Source organism: Triturus cristatus, chromosome 3_1 (genome assembly GCF_964204655.1).
Source record: "Triturus cristatus chromosome 3_1, aTriCri1.1, whole genome shotgun sequence".
Classification (NCBI taxonomy): domain Eukaryota; kingdom Metazoa; phylum Chordata; class Amphibia; order Caudata; family Salamandridae; genus Triturus; species Triturus cristatus.
The window spans coordinates 32,858,989-32,880,321 of NC_140583.1; positions in this window are offsets into that span (position 1 = coordinate 32,858,989).

Below are 21,333 nucleotides of genomic sequence, written 5' to 3' on the forward strand. Positions count from 1 at the left end.
GCTTTACTGAAAATTGGGAAGTTTGGTATCAAACTTTTCAGCACATTAAACCCACAATGATGCCAGTGTGGGATTTAATGAAAAATGCACTCGGGGGCATCTTAGAGATGCCCCCTTGAAAAACGACCAGCTTCTGGCGGGTTCCCTGACTGGTACACACCAGCCTACCACCACAAGACATGTTTCCTGACCCCTGGGGTGGGAGCCTTTCCTGGGCGAAGGTGGTCACACCTCCCTCAGGCCAGTTAGAGCCATCTGTAGCAGGGGAGCTTCAAAGGCCTTGCCGCCTTTGTAATGTGATCCCGTGCCTCTCCTGCTATCAGGAGCAGGCCCCCTTCCTGTCTCCCCTTTTCGGTGGGAAGACAGGTGGGGAAAATTAGCACAGCCCGGAAGGTGTGCCCACATCTGCCAACTCCACCCTTCAGGCAAGGTGAATCCCCCTGTTCAGTGCCCGCCATCTTGCAGATGGCAGGCACTCTCCAATCAGGATTAGGGATTGTGCCCACTCCCCCACATGGGGTGAACACACAAAGGGTGTAGTCACCCTAAGCAGGGCCGGCTTTAGCGCTCGTGGCGCCCGGCGCAACAATCACTTTTGGCGCCCCCACATTCCATGATTGCCTCCTCGGATTCTCTCCCTACCACCTGCAAAAGTGCCCTTCATCTCTCCTATCATATGATATTGCTAAACACAGGGCCCCCTTAGGTCACATCGCCCCATCCACAGGTCAGCACCCAGTGCAGTGCACCAGTCGCACTGCCCTAAAGCCGACCCTGACCCTAACTGACCTCGAGACCCCTAAATACATTATTTACGGAGCAACCCTGAACCAAGAAGACGAGTTTCGGCAACCTATGAAGGAGGACGAAAGAAGACGACCAGAAGAGGAGATTGCAGAGTAGAACTGACTTGGCCCTTCTTTGTAGGTTGTGGGAATCGGGGGCGGTGTTGTCCTATGCACAGAAGTTTTTGTTCTCTCATACCAGAGTTGGGATTGTTATTCGGTGTACATGCGTGTTTAGTTCCTCTGCAGCAGTTAAGATTTACTCCTGCAAAAGTTATTATGCTACTGAGTGTACAGTATTTCATATCCCTACGTGCAAGTGGCACTAATCTGTAAACAAATCTTAATATTCTGTCTTGCTAGAGTTACAACTGGTATTGAGTGTACAGGTGTTGTTTTCCCCTCTTGCAGGGTGCTTATGTCCTTTGTGCGGACATTATTAGGTGCACACAAGTTCTGGTCTCCACAAAGTGTTGCTCTGTGCACAAAGGTTACTGTCAGCTCATACAGGCGTTGGAATTGTTACTGTGTCTGCAGGAGCTTTTATGCACTCTGCAGCGGCTATTACTGTCCCGTGCTGGAGTTACAATTGTTTATTTGTGCACTGAACCTATTCCCTCTCATGTAAGGTATTAGGTACCAGAGTTGTAATTCCTTTCTGTAGCAAGTACGTCATGGGTCCTAGTGCAAGTAGGTATGCGGCCCCCAGGCCGGTGTTTGAACTGTGAAATACAGCAATAACTACGGTCCAGTGGGTTCTTCAAGTCTCTGAGCTCCAGTGCTACTGCACCTGCTGCACCAATGGCAGCCACACCCCTGCCTGCAGCAGCATTGTTCTGAACAAAGGAGTAGCCTCATGTGGCCGCAGGAATGTTACCCAGTATGCAGGAGTTTTTAATTCCACCTGCAGGAATTATTCCCTTGTGCTAGAGTTATGACTTATTTTGTTCCCCACAGGCAGGGGCCTTGCTTAGCAGCTCACTCCAGGTGCCCTGGAGTGGGTTGGCTCCTTTAAAAAGGAACAAACATTCCAAGTCAGATATCTTGCCTGTGGGGTCCTGCAGGGGTCCTCCTGAGCCCCACACTGTTTGATATATACCTTCAACTTTTGGCAGGTATTGTGGCTTCCTTTGGGATTTCCATAGTCTCTTATACGGACGACACCCAGCTGGTGTTCTCTCTTGGCCCAGACGCCTATCCTTTAACATCTAATCTTGGACCCTGCCTGGAGCAGCTATCCAGCTGGATGAACTAGTCTTCCTTAAAATGCAATATATAAAAAACAGAACTAATTATTGTTGGGAATAATTCAAGCATCCAACAAGATCTGGGCTGGCCTACTGGCCTTGTTCCCCCTCAACCCCGAAGGCTGTTATAAAAAGATTGAGGATGTGGCTTGAAGATATTTTGACTATGGAAGCCCAGGCTGCTAAAATTGCAGCAAGTTGCTTTGGAATGCTGCGGTTGATCCTACCCTTGTCCCCCAGACCTAAAGAAAAGTGGTGGATCTAGCCCTGGTCCTGGCTTGGTTAGACAATGGTTACTCCTAATACCTGGGGTCCCCAAAAGGAGTTATCTGGATATTGCAGGATGTGCAAAATGCAGCTTCATGCACCCTGCTTGGACTTCCTAGATCACAGTCAGTTAGACAGGGACTGAGACACCTTTGCTGGCATCCTATTGCCCAAAGAGTGGAATTTAAATCACTGTGCATTGCTCACCAGGCCCTACAGGGCCATGGCCCGCCTATCTTACATCAATTGGTTAACCCCTTGTCACGACTGTCAGGGACACTGTCAGGGACTTGGGCAAGGACTACTGGCTGGGTAGACAAAGTAAGCAGAAAGAGAAGTAAATCGCTGCCCAGGATCAAAAAGGGAGTCAGAGGAGAAAAGGGATCCAAAGGTTAAGGATCAGAAAGGACAAGCCCTCATGAGGCGATCTGGAATTCAGAATAACACCCAGGATGGACGTTCAAGATAGATCTATTATAACATCAACAAAAGGAATGTAGGTTAAAGCACTCGGAAGCGCCTCACTGTAAGATTGAAGCTCAGTAACTTCCTCACCCAAAACTGCTGTTGCAGATAATGACTGCAAATACCCACATTTGGATACACATGAAAAGGCAGGGTCTGTGGAGCGGATACCTATGGTGATGTAATAAATGTAGCTCAAAGAAATTAATCACAGTAAACAAGAAACATCACGTAGGCTGTCAGTTGTGCCCACAGATCCTGGCGATCAAACAGAAAGATGCAAGATGGCAACAGCAAGGGTGTATAACTAAATAGTTAAGAAACAATATCCACAATTATACTGGAAGTACAGGAAGACAGCAAGGTAAAAACTAGAATAAAAAGGTAAATGGAAAATACAGAAGGAGAGAAACTACAGGGGTGCACTAAACAGTACTGGTTCAGGAAACAAGGTAGCACTGAAGGCAGTGCTTGTTCATGGAACAAATAAATAGCTCTATTTCAGAAATCAAGGAGTCAAGGTAAAGTAAGAAAAGGAAAAGAAAGGGCACACTTGAAAGAAAGCAAGTAACAAACGTACAAGCAAACTAGAAGCAAGACAGTAGGCATAGGAAGACAGCAAACTAGGAACTGGAGGAAAGGTAATGGGAAGAAAAGCAGGGACTGGAAAAAGCAGGGACTGTGAAAAGGGAAATGCAGGACAGAGGATTCAAGGGCGCACTAAACAGTACTAAAAACTGACAGAATGACCAACCCACATTTCCAGGGCCACTTGTGAGGTTTGGTGAACACTCTGCAAAATTTCAAGTAAGCATTTAAAATTGAACTGCATGTACCAGGATGCAAAGGGGCGAACTGTGCTGGGAGGTAGCAGTGTGCTCCCATCCCCCTTCTGTTTCAAAAAGGCTCCCTTGAGCCACTGAGCTGACGAGCTCATGTGCGCCAGGGAGAGGTACAGAGACCTGAGAGGATTGTGGCAGCTTTCTCAGCAAACCCCAGATGAATTTTGTTGTATCTCTACTGAAGAAGGATGAAATCCAGAAACACGTGTCTAGAGATTAACAGCACTAACCTGCACCAACTTTGGTGAGACACTCTGCAAAATTTCAAGTAAGCATTTAAAATTGAACTGCATGTACCAGGATGCAAAGGGGCGAACTGTGCTGGGAGGTAGCAGTGTGCTCCCATCCCCCTTCTGTTCCACTTGTGAGGTTTCTTTGCCTTCAGTTAGCTATCATTCTTTCCGTTACATTTGTGTGAAAATATTACAGGTGTGTCATGATGAGAGGTTTAAGAAAGAAACACACCAGGGCATAATTTACGTTTGTGCAGGGCAGTTCACTAGTGCCCAACAATGAGGGTCATTTAGTGTCTACTTCACAATTTGAGAATGTTCACCCTAGTCCTAAAACAATGAATCCTCTTAATCGAAATGGACATTTACGTTATGAATATCTTACTCATTGGCTCTCAATCACCTCTTTGGCAGATCCTGACTCAATCTTCTGTTCTGATCCAGATTCAATGTCCGTGTCAGCATTGAAAAAGGAGAATGATACCTTACTCAGTTTGCTGAACAAGAATTCCGATTCTTGCATGTCTGCTGTAAGTGGTTGTAAAATACAATGTTCAATCACACAACCAAAGAAAGAGCAGATGCATTATATAACCTCTGTTTTCCATACAAACGATATACCGCAGCCTTGAGACCCAGTGAAGATCACAGTCCCTGATACTAAAGAGACAATGTTTAATGCTACATTCAAAGTAAACAATCAGATTAACAAAAGGAAGAAAACACCTACTAGAACACAGACAACTAATAGCCAGTTTAAACAAAATCCAAGATTTAGTTCTGTTGCTTGTGAAGTTTCAAAGTCTACCGCTGTCCATGTAGTAAAAGATCTACACTCTTCACAGGAGATATTGGAATCGAAGATTTTGGAACTGCAACAAGAGAATAAAATGTTTCAGACTCTGTTAAAAAATTATAACCTAGAGTTCAAGTGGGAATCTAAAACCCTGGTACAAGACTACTTTTCAGCTTCTACGTTAGCCTCCTTAGAAATGGAGAATGAAACCTTGCGCACTATTTTGCGGTTCCCTCAGAGCTGGTCCAGCAATTGTGTAAATAATACTGTGGCTGATCACTCAGATTCCACTCAGAATTGCCATAATACCATGTCTCAAAGTGCAGTTTAAGGAAAGTATTTGTTTGAATTCTGAATTTTCTAACTCCTCTGTTTTGTCTCCTAGTGCTAAATTACATCTAGGTGCTACATCTGAGATGTGTCCCTCCAGTTTTGAGGAACTCCAAATTCCAGGCAAGACACAAAACATCTCTTTGCTTTCTTTTCCTGGTAGTGAGGTCAGTTCTGTCTCAGAGATAAAACCTGAACCACTGACCCACATATTCCCTGATGTGACACTGTCCTGTGACTCGGACCGTGCTCTTGATTTAACTGCTGCAACTGAAGTCAACCTCCTCGCTGAGAAGAAACAAAATCCTGACCCCTTCTTTGTTGTTTTGCCTTCAAGCACGCCACAAATTGAAAAGTCGGGAAATAATATTACTCTAAACTCCGATTCATCTGTAACACCTTGTAATGCAGAAGGAATTGAACAACTCTCCCAAGACCAAGAAGTCTCTGTACTATTTAATCTGACTAAGAGATGTGAAGTGCCAAAAACTAAAGGAAGTCTGATCAACAGAGACTAAGATAAGCAGTATTCTTAGCCATCCCGAAGAAAGCACTTCAGCGTGTTCTAATGAGCCAAGGAACAGTGAAGATTTCACTATTGACAACAGGGAATCTACTGCTTACGGGCTGTCACCATTCCAAGAATGTAAAGTCTGTCATCCTTCTGCATCACTGCCATCAGATTGTCTGCTTTCAGTCTCCAGAGTCCTCAGCCGGCCAGCTGCTTTCAGAGTCTCCCGAGTTCTCAGCCAGCCTGCTGCCTCCTGAACATCAGCCTGCAGCCTTCCTGCCATCTGAGCCCGAGCCTGCAGCCTTCCTGCCATCTGAGCCCGAGCCTGCCTGCCATCTGAGCCCGAGTCTGCAGCCTTCCTGCCAATTGAGCCCGAACCTGCAGCCTTCCTGCCATCTGAGCCCGAGACTGCAGTCTTCCTGCCATTTGAGCCCCAGCCTGTCTACCATCTGATCCCAAGCCTGCAGCCTTCCTGCCATCTGAGCCCGCGCCTGCAGCCTTCCTACCAGCTGAGCCCGAGCCTACAGCCTTCCTGCCATCTGAGCCCGAGCCTACAGCCTTCCTGCCATCTGAGCCCGAACCTGCAGCCTTCCTGCCATCTGAGCCCGAGCCTGCAGTCTTCCTGCCATTTGAGCCCGAGCCTGTCTACCATCTGATCCCAAGCCTGCAGCCTACCTGCCATCTGAGGGCGAGCCTGCCTGCCATCTGAGCCCGAGCCTGCATCCTTCCTGCCATCTGAGCCCGAGCCTGCAGCCTTCCTGCCATTTGAGCCCGAGCCCGTCTACCATCTGATCCCAAGCCTGCAGCCTTCCGACCATCTGAGCCCGAGCCTGCAGCCTTCCTGCCATCTGAGCCCGAGCCTGCAGCCTGCCTGTCATCTGAGCCCGAGCCTGCAGTCTTCCTGCCATCTGAGCCCGAGCCTACAGCATGCCTGTATTCAGAGCCCAAGCCCTCAGTTCATCTGCCTACTAAGTCAGTCTCCAGCCTGTCTGAATTCAGAGCCAGAAATTCTAGCCTGTCTGACGTCCAAGCCAGAGCTTCCAGCCTCCCTACTTTCCAAGCCAGAGCATCCAGCCTCCCTACCTTCCAAGCCAGAGCTTCCAGCCTCCCTACTTTCCAAGCCAGAGCATCCAGGCTCCCTGCCTTCAGAACCAGAGCTTCCAGGCTCCCTGCCTTCAGCACCAGAGCTTCCAGGCTCCCTGCCTTCAGCACCAGAGTTTCCAGGCTCCCTGCCTTCTGTCCATGAGCCTCTATCTTGCCTACTTTTTGACCCTGTGCTTCCAGTTTGCCAGCCCTCAGAGGTCTCAGTACGTATACATTCAGAGACTGAATCTCCAGCATCAGAGACAAAACTCTCAACATGTAAGCCTCCAGGGCCAGGGTCTCCTTCATACCTGCTCCCAAAGACTCCTGCATGTGAGTGTATTGTATGTTTTTCTCCAGGGCCAGAACTTCATGTCTGCTTCTTGTCACCTCCTTCGTTTTCACCCAGTTTGCCTTTGACTTCTTTGCCTCCTGCCAATCCGTTATCTGCTTTTGACCCTACAGTCAATCTGCCTTTGTTTTCAGAGTGCTACTCTAACCTGCCATCATCAGGACTTCAAACACATTTATTTCAGGCTTCTAAGCCCCTGTCAGTGGATTTGGACTCTCTCAGTTCTGCCTTCAATACTGCTGTCAATTTCCAGCCTATTATCCAACCCTCCAGAACATCAGTTTTCCTGCAGGCCTCTTGTATCTTGTACTACATCTATGATGGAAATGGAGTTACTTCTTAGGAGCAAAGGCTTTGAATCCAGTTACAGATTGTGCAGACGGTCTTTGGAGGGGGTGTACGGTCACGATTCACTACCTACATTCTCGTGCTAACCACCAGGGGGCTGAATTGTGGGGCCTTCCAGTGTTCTATTATGCTTCTATACACTCCCCTGCATGCATATCCTGACTTTCAGGCACATGGACACCATTTGGGAATTGACATCCATTCCCCATCCATGCTGGGTTTTGTGGAAGCCAGCCTGCTCATGCTGCAAACTACATTACCTATAATCCCCTGTTCACTGCTTTGTCTCCACCCCTGCAGGCCAAGGATGGGTGGAGGAATTCAGCTCACCTGTGGCTGGCTGCTGCTAGTCTGCTCACACCTGATGCATGTGATTACTGTGAGCTCTTTTAAGCCTCAGCTCCCTTCTGTCCAGTGTTGGTCATTGTAGCTGTTATCCGGTGAGACCAGGCCTTGTTCCTGAGCTTTTGCTATTCCTTGATTCCTGAGCTATAGCCATTCCTTGTGCCTGAATTAGCACTGCCTGCAGTGCTACCTTGTTTCCTGAGCTATAGTTAGTCTTTGTTCCTGTTCCTGTGCTTCAGCTATTTTTGTTCCTGATTTGAACTGCTTGCAGTTCTCTCTTGACTCCATGTTTCCTGAGCTGTAGTTATTTCCTGTTTCCTTGAACTAGCACTGCCTGCAGTGCTACCTTGACTCCTGAGCTTTAGTAATTCCCTGTTCCTGAACTAGCACTGCCTGCAGTGCTACCTTGACTCCTGAGCCTTAGCTCAATTCTTGTTCCGGCCCCACTGCCTTCTATGCTACTTTGTTTTCTTGCTTCCTGAACCTGCACTATACTAGTATACCCTTGTAGCCTCCCCCTCTGTATATCCTTTTCCAGTCCCTGCCTTTCTTCCCAATTCCTTGGTTCCAGTTCTAGTTTGCTGTCTTTCAATTCTGCTGTCTTGCTTCTGTTACTGTGTATGTTTGTTACCTGCTTTCTGCCAAGCGTGCCCTGTGAATTCCTTCCTTTCCTGTTAACCACTCCTCCTTGCCCATTGTGCTTGTGTTTAGTTCTACCCCTTTGCTGTTACTGCCTTGCGTGTTCCTGTTTGATCACCAGGATCCGTGGGCACAGCTGACTACCTAGGTGGTGTTTCTTGTTCACTGTGAGTATTGTCTTTGAGTTACAACATCACCATAGGTATAAGCTCCACAGACCCTGCCTTTGCATACATATCCTATATGTGGGTATTTTCAGTCAGTATGTATAACAGAAATTGTGGGTGAGGAACGTACCGAGCTTCAGTCTTACCACGTGGAGCTCCTGAGTGCTTTACCCCACATTCCCTTTATTGTTAATGTTGTATTATATGTATGCCTTGCACATTCGTCCTGGGTGTAGTTAGTCTGAATGCTAAATCATTTCTGAAGGCCTGTCCTTTCCTAGTCTTGCCTCTCTTATTCTCTTATACAGAGCTTCCTCTTTGGATTACCTTTCTCCTTTGACTTGCTGTGTGATCTTGGGCAGCTCTGAACCTAGTATTCTGCCAACTTTGTCTACCTTGGCACCAGTCATTGCCAGAGTCCCTGACACATGCCAGTGTCCTGGACTGAGACCTGACAATGTGCACAGAAGTTATTATTAGTCTGCTGCAGTTGTTTTTCCCTCCTACTGGAGTTACAACAGTCATTCTATGCACAGAAGTTATTTCTTCTGCTGCAGTTATTCTCTCGTGCTGAAGTTATAATGGTTATTCTGTGGAGTAAAGTTATTATTCCTTGTGCAGCAGTTATTACTCACTCCTGTGAGAGTTACAATGGTTATTCTGTGCACAGAAATTATTATTCCCTCTGCTGCAGTTGTTATTCCCTCTTGCTGGAGTTACAACAGTTATGTGTAATAAAGTTATTCCCTCCGCTGCAGTTATTACTCCCTCCTGCTGGAGTTACAACAGTTATTCTGTGCACAGAAGTTATTATTCCCTCCGCTGCAGTTATTACCTCGTGCTGGAGATACAACAGTTATGTGTAATAAAGTTATTTTTCCTTCTGCTGTAGTTGGTATTCTATCCTACTGGAGTTACAATGGTTATTCTGTGCACAGAAGTTATTATTCCCTCCGCTGCAGTTATTACCTCGTGCTGGAGATACAACAGTTATGTGTAATATAGTTATTTTTCCTTCTGCTGCAGTTGGTATTCTATCCTACTGGAGTTACAATGGTTATTCTGTGCACAGAAATTATTATTCCCTCTGCTGCAGTTGTTATTCCCTCTTGCTGGAGTTACAACAGTTATGTGTAATAAAGTTATTTTTCCTTCTGCTGTAGTTGGTATTCTATCCTACTGGAGTTACAATGGTTATTCTGTGCACAGAAGTTATTATTCCCTCCGCTGCAGTTATTACCTCGTGCTGGAGATACAACAGTTATGTGTAATATAGTTATTTTTCCTTCTGCTGCAGTTGGTATTCTATCCTACTGGAGTTACAATGGTTATTCTGTGCACAGAAGTTATTATTCCCTTTGCTGCAGGTGTTATTCCCTCCTGATGGCGTTACAACAGATGTGTAATAAAGTTATTATTCTCTCCGCTACAGTTATTACCTCGTGCCAGAGTTACAATGGTTATTATGTGCAATACGATTATTACCTCGGTGCAGTGGTTATTCCCACCTGCTGGAGTTACAACAGTTATTCTGTACACAGAAGTTATTTTTCCCTGCACAGAAATTAATATTCCCCCTGCTGCAGTTGTTATTCCCTCCTGCTGGAGTTATTACCTCGTGCTGGAGTTACAATGGTTATGTTTAATAGTTATTATTCCCTCCGCTGCAGTTATTACTCACTCCTGCAGGAGTTACAATGGTTAAACTGTGTACAGAAGTTATTATTCCCTCTCCTGCAGTTGTTGTTCCCTCCTACTGGATTTATTACCTCGTGCTGGAGTTACAATGGTTTTGTGTAATAAAGTTATTATTCCCTCTGCTGCAGTTGTTGTTTCCTCCTGCTGGAGTTTCAACAGTTATTGTGTGCGCAGAAGTTATTATTGCCTGTGCTGCAGTTATTACCTCAAGCTAGAGTTACAACGGTTATTCTGTGTAATAAAATTATTATTCCCTCGGCTGCAGTTGTTAATCTCTCCTGCTGGAATTACAACAGTTATTTTGTCCATAGAAGGTATTATTCCCTCTGCTGCAGTTATTCCCTCAGGTTGCAGTGACAACAATTATCATGTGCAATAAAGTTATTATTCCCTGTGCTGCAGGTATTACCTTGTGTTAGTTACAACGGTTGTTCTGAGCACAGAAGCTATTATTCGTCTGCTGCAGTTGTTATTCCCTCCTGCAGGAGTTACAACAGTCATTCTGTGTAATAAAATTATTATTCCCTCTGCTGCAGTTGTTACTACCTCCCGCAGGAGTTACAACGGTTATTCTGTGCATAGAAGTTAATATTCCATGTGCTGCAGTTATTACCTCGTGCTCGAGTTACAATGGTTATTACATGTAATAAAGTTATTATTCTATATATAAAGCTATTCTGCGCATAGAAGTTAATATTCCCTGCGCTGCAGTAGTTACTCCCTCCTGCAGGAGTTACAGCGGTTATTCTGCGCATAGAATTTATTATTCCCTGTGCTGTAGTTATTACCTCGTGCTAGAGTTACAATGGTTATCCTGTGTAATAAAGTTATTATTCCCTGCGCTGCAGTTGCTATTCCCTCCTGCAGGAGGTACAACGGTTATTCTACGCACAGGAGTTAATAATCCCTGCACTGCAGTTGTTACTCCCTCCTGCAGGAGTTACAACGGTTATTCTGTGTAATAAAGTTATCATTCCCTGTGCTGTAGTTATTACCTCGTGCTAGAGTTACAACGGTTATTCTGTGTAATAAAGTTATTATTCCCTGTGCTGTAGTTATTACCTCGTGCTAGAGTTACAACGGTTATTCTGTGTAATAAAGTTATTATTCCCTGTGCTGTAGTTATTACCTCGTGCTAGAGTTACAACGGTTATTCTGTGTAATAAAGTTATTATTCCCTGTGCTGTAGTTATTACCTCGTGCTAGAGTTACAACGGTTATTCTGTGTAATAAAGTTATTATTCCCTGCGCTGCAGTTGCTATTCCCTCCTGCAGGAGTTACAACGGTTATTCTGCGCACAGAAGTTAATATTCCCTGCGCTGCAGCGGTTACTCCCTCCTGCAGGAGTTCCAGCAGTTATTCCGCGGAGTGAAGTTATTCTACGCTCCCGCTGGAGTTGCAAGCCCGCCCTGAAGCCCTGTGTCCCCTTGCCGGCGCTAGCACTCTCCCCCCAGGCAGGCCCGGCCCCCCCTGCCCGCAGCGCTCCCCCTCGCGCTGCCCAGAGTTCCCGGCCGCACTTTACTTTCTCACCCCACATCCGGGTTCTTTCCCTAGGCATTGGCGCCGCAGCACACCCCGCTCCTTAGGCAAAGTGAAATAAATTCGCCGCACCGACACGTAAAGTAGTGCGCGCGGAGACCGTTGTTTTCTGGCGCCGGGGGACCGCGGGCGCCCCCCATCACCCGCCCGGCCCAGGGGTTCCTCGGGTCTGGGAGCCGGGGGCCGCGGCCTCGCCTGGCTCTGGCCGCTCTCCACAGACCGGGCCTCCGATGAAGTTCCTTTCTCCCTCCCGCCCCCTCCCCTCTTCATGCCCGCTCGAAGCCAGCGGGCCTCCCGCTGCACTCAGTCAGGGCAGCGCGCGCCCTCGCCGCGCGCCTCAGCGCACCCCGCCATCTTGAAGCCAGGCACCCGACCGCTAGTTCATTTAAATGTACTACGGCGAGAAGGGACGTGCGCGCACGAAGAGGCCTCCACGTTAGTACCAGGCAAGGCGTCCGCTTGCCACGCGCGTTCACCACTGCAGGCACTTTCTAATCGTCCCGTACGGATACGCCTGACCCTGCAATGGCTCACGATGTGACAAATCCGTTAACTTCTATACTATATTTTTGCCCTTCTTTAGTTTCTCTCTAAAAATACACGTAAGCGCTAGAATAGGTTTTCGAAACTCTATCATATTTCTTGTGATTTTATAGCGACTGTCACTATTTGTTTTTAGGTCAAAGGCGATGAGACGGGAAAGAGACATTCATCTTATAAATGAGACAGCCTCTCGAGATAATTTCAAAGGGACTCTATTATCATTTTTTGCACCCGATTCTTTCACTTTGGGTATAACTGGCTCCGATTTACCTTTGCCATAAATTCTTACTTTTTTTACCAAGATTTTCCATGTAACAAACCAAAAAAGAATATGCTAAACTCATTTATCATGTACAAAAATACAGAACTTGGTCACTTTGTACAACAGGTATGGCACACTTAGTACCCCGATGTTACATTGACCAAATAAACACGGATATTACATTGGTCAAATAATTACGCTGAAACAAAACAAGTTTGTACCAGTCATCGGAAGTATTTCACATTTTCATCTTTGTTTGTGGTTAAAAAATGTGGAAGTCGTGTGCGTAAAAAAAAAAAAAAAAGTTTTATTAATGCCTAGCCAACTAAAACCCTAAATAGCAACCAGAGAGATAAGAGTTTGCACTACATTTTTAAGAGGCGCCAGTGCTAAAATATGCACAAATATTGTTTGCACCTGTTTCAACCCTATCCTCCAAGTCTAAATGGCCGTGATAATGTGCAAAATGACGCGAGAGACCCAGCAGCCTCTGTAACACGTGTTTTTTGCCTCAACGGGTGATACTTTGAAATTACTTAGAACCGGCACAGGTACCTCCGCTGAGGCACAACCCTTACTTTTGGCCAATTTGTCTTCTGATACCCTATAAATAATCAGGTCTAAACAAATGACATCACCCAGACAGCCCAGTTCTCCCCATACTGGGTATAAAGTATATCTTGAAAGTTTTTGCTTCTTTCTACAAATATTTGTTATGTAATATTTATATACTAAAATATAAAATGACAGAAGGCTACGGTTATCATGCTTCGAAGTTGTGGTAGCTTGTAAAAAAGAAAACAATGACATGACAGTTTATCAACTGTTCAGCATCATACAAATCTGATGTATGCAATAATCCAAATAACCATCTATGTCTTATTGCGCAAGACACCTCTGTCAGTTCTTGGAGTCAGAAATTACACATTCCTCTTCTTCCAAACAAGAATGTTTGTTTGTACATATGTGTAGCGCTCTTATGAGTCAGACTTATTTATACTTATCTATGCAGTAAGTGATGACATAGTTAAAGTAAACACAAGGTCTTCACACAAGTTGGCTGGAATTTGGGGTGGGGTTGCTGGACCAAATCTTTGCACTAAATCCTAGCTATTTTGAGTTTTCTTCCCGAAATGTGAAATCGCTGCATGGGCCTAGAATACTGGATCTTATGCCATGTATTTTTTCCCCACTGCCCCTGAGCTGAGAGAAAGTGTGCATCGGGTTCGGTGGAGGTGAGGGCATGCGGAGGAGCTTGGCAGGCTGCTATCTAAGAGGAGCTTTGCCTACCTCCCCAGTGCTGCTGCAGGGGGCAGGTCGGCCTTTCTGTGCAGATCCCCACAGCCCCTGTAGCAGCGAAGGTGGGGTCCAATGTCTCATGGGCCCGGAATTATTGGGCTAGGGCTTGCAGACCAATCCCAGGGTTCTTGTAATTACAGATTGTGGAATTACACCTGAAGTCATTGCTCCAGTTGAAACTCCCTCCCACCCCTTACTCGGAGTTTAAATACATTTATTGTAAGGCAGATTTTTATTGTGGTTGGAGCTAGGAGTCTGCACATATTACTAGTTCTCTTATGTACTATTGTGGTCACCCATGCACATGAGGACAGGGCCTAGGGTACTGTCTTGAGTCAGTAGTAACTATGGACTGTGCTCCTATATTGTCATTTCCTGTTGATTGAAGTAAATAAAGTCTCACGCCTTGCTACAGAGACACTTCAGTCCAATGTGCCAGCAGGGGCCTTCATTAAATGAATACTCTGGAGCCACTGTTTCCATACTCTCATATATTTTTATAAATAACCAACCCCACTCATGTTGAAATAGTGCCTAATGAGTGCGAAATGCACTTTTACACGCCATTGTTACCTCACCATATCCTAGGCGGGATGACTCCCACCGCCGCTTTACTTGATATTGGGGAAGAGACCGTACAGACAGGGCAACCTCGCCAAGACTTGGTGACAATGATAAAGGAGTTGTGGCTCTCCATAGGCCAGTAATAGCTCTTGGATTGACCAAACAGCCATTGGGTGACCATAACTCCTCAGTGTAGGCTTGAGTGGTTCATGGTAGAAGATCCACCGTCTTCCAACAAAGTTGTGGAGTGAAGTTTGCACAGACGATGGAAAGACAGGGTTATCCCAGATAGTTAATACAACATAAAATAAGAAAAACAACAGAAAACAAATCTCTTCAGGGCTGGAGCATTGACAACAGTACTCAACTGTAAAATGTGCTCCTCTTAGCTGTGCACTGTCAGAGAATTTACAGGAACCAAACACACATGGCTGACTTTTTCTCTGTCTCGCTCCCTGTCTCTCCTTCCGAACATATCCAAATCATTATTTCAGTCAACATATATATATATATATATATATATATATATCATATTTGAAACTGACGTACCTCTGACATAAAATACGTTGAGTTGCCTTAGGCACTCTTTGAATCGGCCATTTTTGAGACAGTAGAAGCTCACTTACCCTGACTCCATGCGAACATGTTGTATTATACTCATATTACAGGTGACAACATTCTCTCATTGCACTATAAGCACCTCTCTCAGCCTGCATAGGCATGCACCAACCGCAAGATTGTGCACAAGCGTCTTAATTAGAAACCATAGGCAATTACAAGTACATAGTGAGGTGCCAGCCTCCCGAAAAGACAAAAACTAAGAAAAAAAACAACTCACGATTGAGGTCAGCTGTCAATCACTCCTCTTGATTAAATTAGTTGTTAAACAAATTGCAACCAGCCATTGCAGTGTCTCAACAAAGAGGAGGTGCATTGTCAGTGTTCTCATCTCACTGTCTGTAACGGGCTGGGTAAAGACTCTAGCATGCGAGGTGCATAGTACTTACCTCTCCAGGAAATTATGCTGCCAACAATCGTAGAAGGTACATCATTCTAGGCTGAGCAAGGGCCCTACCACTGCTAGCACATGCACAATGGCAACATGTCTTGTCAAGTAGATTCCAAACACTGGTGCAGCAGATATCAGGATCACATGACTTTCCATCAAAGCAGCTCTGTCATCTAGAAACTCTTTATAAAATGGTAACATTGACAGTGGTGCAGCATAAGAATGACCATCCTCCTCGAAGTCCGTCTCTAAGTGTCCGCCCGCAGGGAGCTTTTGGGATTTTCGAAGTAAGTGAACAGATTCAGTATGGTGCTTATACCATGTCCAGCACCTCCTGCTCCCATTTTCAGCACAGACCTATCTTCAAGGAGCAGTGGAGCGCTTTACAGTGAACTATTTTATTCCAGCAGGATCACTTCAAACATGAAGTGCACTTTTATAAAACGTATGGTATAAGACGTCCAGCTATGACACAAGCTCATAGAAGCTAGAATGTGATCATAAAAAGAGGAAACAAGTCAATAAGTAACCACATTTACCATTTTTATATTTTCACCTTAGATATTATATATTTTTTATGCACATTTCCTAATGCGTGAGTGTGATAAAAATGTTCATTGTTTACGTTTCTTTAAAACTTTATACAATAATATATAATAAAACAAGGATATGCTTAAGTAAAATACTCATAAAATAAAGAGTTTATAAATATTGCTGTAAAAAGATGAAAAAACAATGTGAACTTAAACTGTTTGCCTTAGTACAGATCCTAAAAACATACAGTACGGCCCTGTTGGAGAGTGTGATCGCTGTACTCTCGTCTGTCCATAAGAACAGTCTGTGAGCTTTCCTCCCAGAGCTTATTGGCCGAGGTCAAGATTTTGCCGTATGACCCATAGTGTTTGGTGAGGTTACCCTTGACACAGAGTAAAAGTAAATTCTCAGTCAGAGGGAGATAAAGTTATTTGGACAACTCACACAGTGGCTTTGGGGAATCCGAATTAAAGGCCAGATTTTCATTCATGTTCAGCTTACAGTTTAGCCACTAAGGTGTTCCTTGATACAGAAATATTAGTCCTATAATACATTTCCACATATTTACTTTTTAAGTATCTGTCATTTAATGTAGATTAGATTTATACTTGTCAACTACTCAAATGTAGGTGGGAAACATTATTGTGCTAGCAAAAACAATTTCCCCTTTTTCACTCTAAACATTGCCTCCTCTTGAATGCACATTAATGTGGAAATGTAAAGTTTTGCAATATTTTTCTGTAATCTTGCGATTAGCTGTTTCAAATGCTGACATGTAGGCAATTTTCAGGCACTTGTGCTGTTAGATATATTGGCCAAAGCCATTTTACCATTTCACAGTGCTTGGATTTCGTTCTTCATGACATTAAGGCAGGGGTCTTCAAACTGGGAGGCCACAGGTGATCACAAGGGGTGCACCAGGCTACAGTCGCAAGAAGCATTATGATAACAGTGCTTTGTTTTCAGCCCTTCTGTAATGGGCAATCGCTAACATCTTTTGTCATCTATATCCTGGCTGAGATAAGGTGTTAATATAGAAGGGGCTCCAAATATTCTTCAACCCCCCCCCCCCCCATCTCTAATCACACTGTGGGTACTCTTAGTCGTTAGTAAGGCCTGCCTGATAAGAATAGTATTTTTGGCAATCATGTATTTGATTGCTTTTTGAAAACAGTAACAGAATTTACCCGCAATATTTAAATAAGTATAGACATATTAAAACATTGGCAGTTTAATAAATTAATTGGGAAAAAATGTGAGGGGGGTCCCGATTTTTGTTTTCTCACGGGGGGGGCGGGTGGCATTAAAGAGCTTGAATGTCACTGCATTAAGGGTTATTTTGTGGCTTGTTTGTTTGGGCTTTCCAAATACCAACATGCCCCCCTCCCCCAAAACCAATACAAACTGCAAGTTTATCTGATGCTGCTTATCTAAGAGCCGTCTGAGGGCAGTCTCCCATAAGCATCTGTCTTGAGCACCGCAGAAGCCCTGACATTTACCCATGTGGAGAAGTGTGGCTCAATGGTTAGAGCGGCAGACCCTGATGCAGAGGTCTGGCCCGGACCAGGGTTCAATTCCCACCTTGGCGGGTCTTGAGCTCAATTTCCCCGGACCCGATAATTCTCGCCTCGGTGCCTATTCTAATCATGGGTCCCACTCTGCAACTCTGGGCAATAGCTTGCTTAATCTCCACAACGGCCCCAAAAGCGCTAGGATGCCTGGCTTCACCTTGGGGGTACCCAGGAGTTGGCACTTCACAGGGAAAGGCCAGGAAGGGTTCCACAGCGGTATGTGCACAGCGCCTGAGAGACCCTTTCGGGGGTGTGCGGAGCGCTATATAAATGCACTACATTTACATTTACCCATGTCTTGAGACTCCGGATGGACGATTATTTGGTGTTTGTAAAAGATCTGTATTCTTTCGAATCAAGGCTGTTCTGTTTTTGCATGTCATGGGTCTTCTGTCTCTTTTCCAGTTCATATTCATTTAGGCAGGGCTGTAAGTGGGCCGGGTCCTGTGGGTCTGAGCACCGGCAATAATTAAAAGGGAGATTGAGATGGGTCCACTTTGGGCTCTATATTCATCCTCCTAATTACTAAACTAAAAAATACATCAGCAGGTCAGACAAAAAAAACCTTTGATTGACAGACAGGTACGTGGTAACCTGGTGCTTCCTAGCAATTCCTGGTGTTATCACCTCAGCCTGCCTCAAGAGCTGGAACATCCACTGGAAGGTGGACGGAAAGGCATTTTTGCTATCCCAGGTTTACCACCCTTACTTTTCTGTTACTTTTGAGCTGAGGATCTTCTTCAGATTGCACGATTCTCCTCAGGGACTCGCCTCTTGGGACTTAGGTTTTCACACTGGACTACGTCTGCTTTTACAGTTGCACCGCGGCAGCGACACTACACGGGTAAATGAGTCATGGAGTCTATCGGCAATCAGACTTATTTATTTATTTTTGTTTACTGCTGCAGTGGGAAGCAAGTGGGCCCTTCCTGTCCTGGGCCCTCTATTCAGCAGTATTCGAAATAATGTATCTGTGAAAAACGAACTCTGGTCTGCTCAGTAGACCGACAACGGGGATATGCAGTCATTGAGGTGGAGTGTTTTTTTTTTAATTGCATGATTTCTCTCACCACGATCTGCAGCAGGACTGGAATTGAGAGCTTTTTTTGTCACATGGGAAAAATCCATCTTTTCCCTCAGGCCGCTGTGCCTCATAATATTTTACCTTTAATGTCGCATTTTGGGGGCATTTCAGCTCTAGTTAAATTCTTTCCAATTTTATCCAAAGTACAGCTCCGAAAGTTTACCCATGTATACATGATTCAGGCATGAGACTACCGATTTTAAGGTTAGTCTACCGCCTCCTGATTCCTGTATGCAAAAAAAACGATACCTCTGTGGGGTTCTTCAGAGAGGTACTAGACTTGTGTGCTTAGAAGTTACAGAGTATGCACTGCCAGTAACCTGCTCCTGCAGGCCAATACACTTCATTTTTTTCTCATGCTCTATCTGCCTGCTGTAGCAGTTTATCTGTGCTCTTGACAGGTAAGAAAAAAACCTATATTTTAATTTAGTCCCAATACATGACAATAGACCTGATTCAGGCCTCAATAGAAGTCAATGGGAGGAATACATTATCCCGATTATATTTTTTAAAATCTCACTTTCCTCCTTTAAAATGTTGCCATGTAGGTGCATGGTATTTCTATTTATATTGCACTTAATGCCCCTAAAAGGCACTGGAATAGGATTTGTGAGAATCTTGATTTAATATTGTTAAAAAGAAGTTTATGGGTGCAGTGATTGAAAGGAAATAATCTCGATGCAAAAGTGAATTAAAACCATAGTGTATGAATATTTAGTGGAAACAGTGCCTCTTAGGACGCACCCCTTTTAGAGACCCCCCCCACGATTTTAGTCAATATAAAGCGATTCATTTAGGAATCGTTAAACCGTCCCTAAACACACCCATGAAACTTCTTGTATTTGCTAGTTTGGTTGACATTTCATGGGAATCAAACACTATCTTTAGCTGACTTTCTATTTTTAGGTCTCGCCTAGCGTTGCAGCATCATGCGCTGCACGCTCTGGCGAGATATATTGTAGATGAGATTTCAGAAGGGGACTTGAAGCCCCGCCCATCATTTTCATTGGGGCGCTTCAGCGTTTATGCTAAACGCTGGCTTCCCATTGAAAATGATGCTTCTTGGTCACTGCCCTTTCTCATTTTCATCCAGCCCATCCGGACTGGATCGTCTGCCTTTCGGCTGTCGTGAGGCATTTTCTTATCTACAGGTGGCGTGTAGTGGGGATCATGTTTCTGAAGTCTGGTTTTATTGTGGCTTGCACGGGCAGCCTGTCCTCGCTTCAGCCCCTCCCCCATCCCCCTCAGAGCACATGTCCGCTCAGGGCACTCCTCGCTCCCCTCCGCCTCGGAGCACACGTAACTTGTTGTAGATGCATGCGCATATTACACCATGATGCGGTCATGTTACTGTTTTAAAAAACACATTTACTGATTTTACAACAGAAATGTGTCAAGAAATGTTTTCTAACCTATCGTGGTCACTCTGTCCGTTTGCCTATTTTCAAAGTTTTTCTAAGGCTTGTTGGCCTTCTTTATGTGTTGACGATAGACGCTCTGACGTCAGTATACTGCGCCCCTTGCTGCCCGTGCGTGCTTTGACAGCGGGGCTGCTCCACGTGCGAGTCTGAGAGTGGTGGCTATGGGAGATACTTTTACCTTCGATATTACGTGGGCCATAAGGGAAAGTTCGGTCGCGGGTTCCTTGAGTTTGAGTTTCGACCAGATGGTAAGTTCCCGAGGCTGCTAGATGGGGAGTTTTACAGCACCTATCAGGACTCTAGGCGCGTACCCGAAGAAGGTTCCCGCATGCACATTGATAGGGACTTGGGCTTCCCTTCGAGTAGTGTCCTCGTAAATTTATATTAAACACTAGTTTTGTCAGGGTTAGGAACTGTACTAAGGCGGTTGCTCTGTTAAACCCAGTATAACACCTTCAGTCTCATTGCTTGCGAGAGAGGCATCGGTGTCCGGGAACCCCATTGCACAGCCCACCTTTCTCTAGACGTGGGTCTGCCACAGTGGTGCCTGCATGCAGTTTAGGCAAATCCAGCCTTTTAGTACACGTAAAGCAGGGAGTAATTTGGAGTCATAGCCATATACCTTGTCCATGGTCCTTTGTGTTTAGAGTGGGGGGGTGTTCTGATGATTTAGTTATTAAGAACATTTCCGAGCGTGCCATATGTGCCAGGTCTTCACTCTGCAATAGACTCACACATCTTGGTTGAAGCATTGCATAGTAATTGCCTATTATATGCTTCATGACGATAATATAACATCATAGAACCATCTTTTATTGCAGATATGCGAATAAAGGTGCTTGATACAGGAAGAAACGTGAATCAAATGTGATGGTTAATATGTTGTTCACCGGGCGACCTCAGATGTGTGTTTTGTTTTTGTTTTGGCCAATTGCCAAATTTCTCACTGGGCCACAGTTTGAAAAAACTGAACTCTATGGCCAAATTTAGTCAGGTCGACACTACAGGAGAACATTGCAATATATTTGTGTAGGATTTGTAATTTTTGATTTCCATCTAGTATTAATTTTTTTCCCTGGTAAATCTGACCTTCCTAAAAAGGAGCGTTTCCTGTTTGGTTTCTGTTTTTTGGGTGTAGCCATACTTAGAAAGAAAGTCTTTAACTCGCTAGGCTTTTTGCGGAAAAACTAATTGGAGGCAATATGGATGCCAAAAAGAAAGCATTTAGGTAATCTAAGGATTGCAATGAACTTTAAAAAGTTGACCTGGGCATTTGGTGATCTAGATGGGCTGCTCCAGTTCTATATATGTGGGCTTTGGTTGTTGTTCTGTTATGACACGTCTATGATGTTTAAAGACTTTGGGGCAGATTTAAAGGAAATGATGCGTTCTGCATTG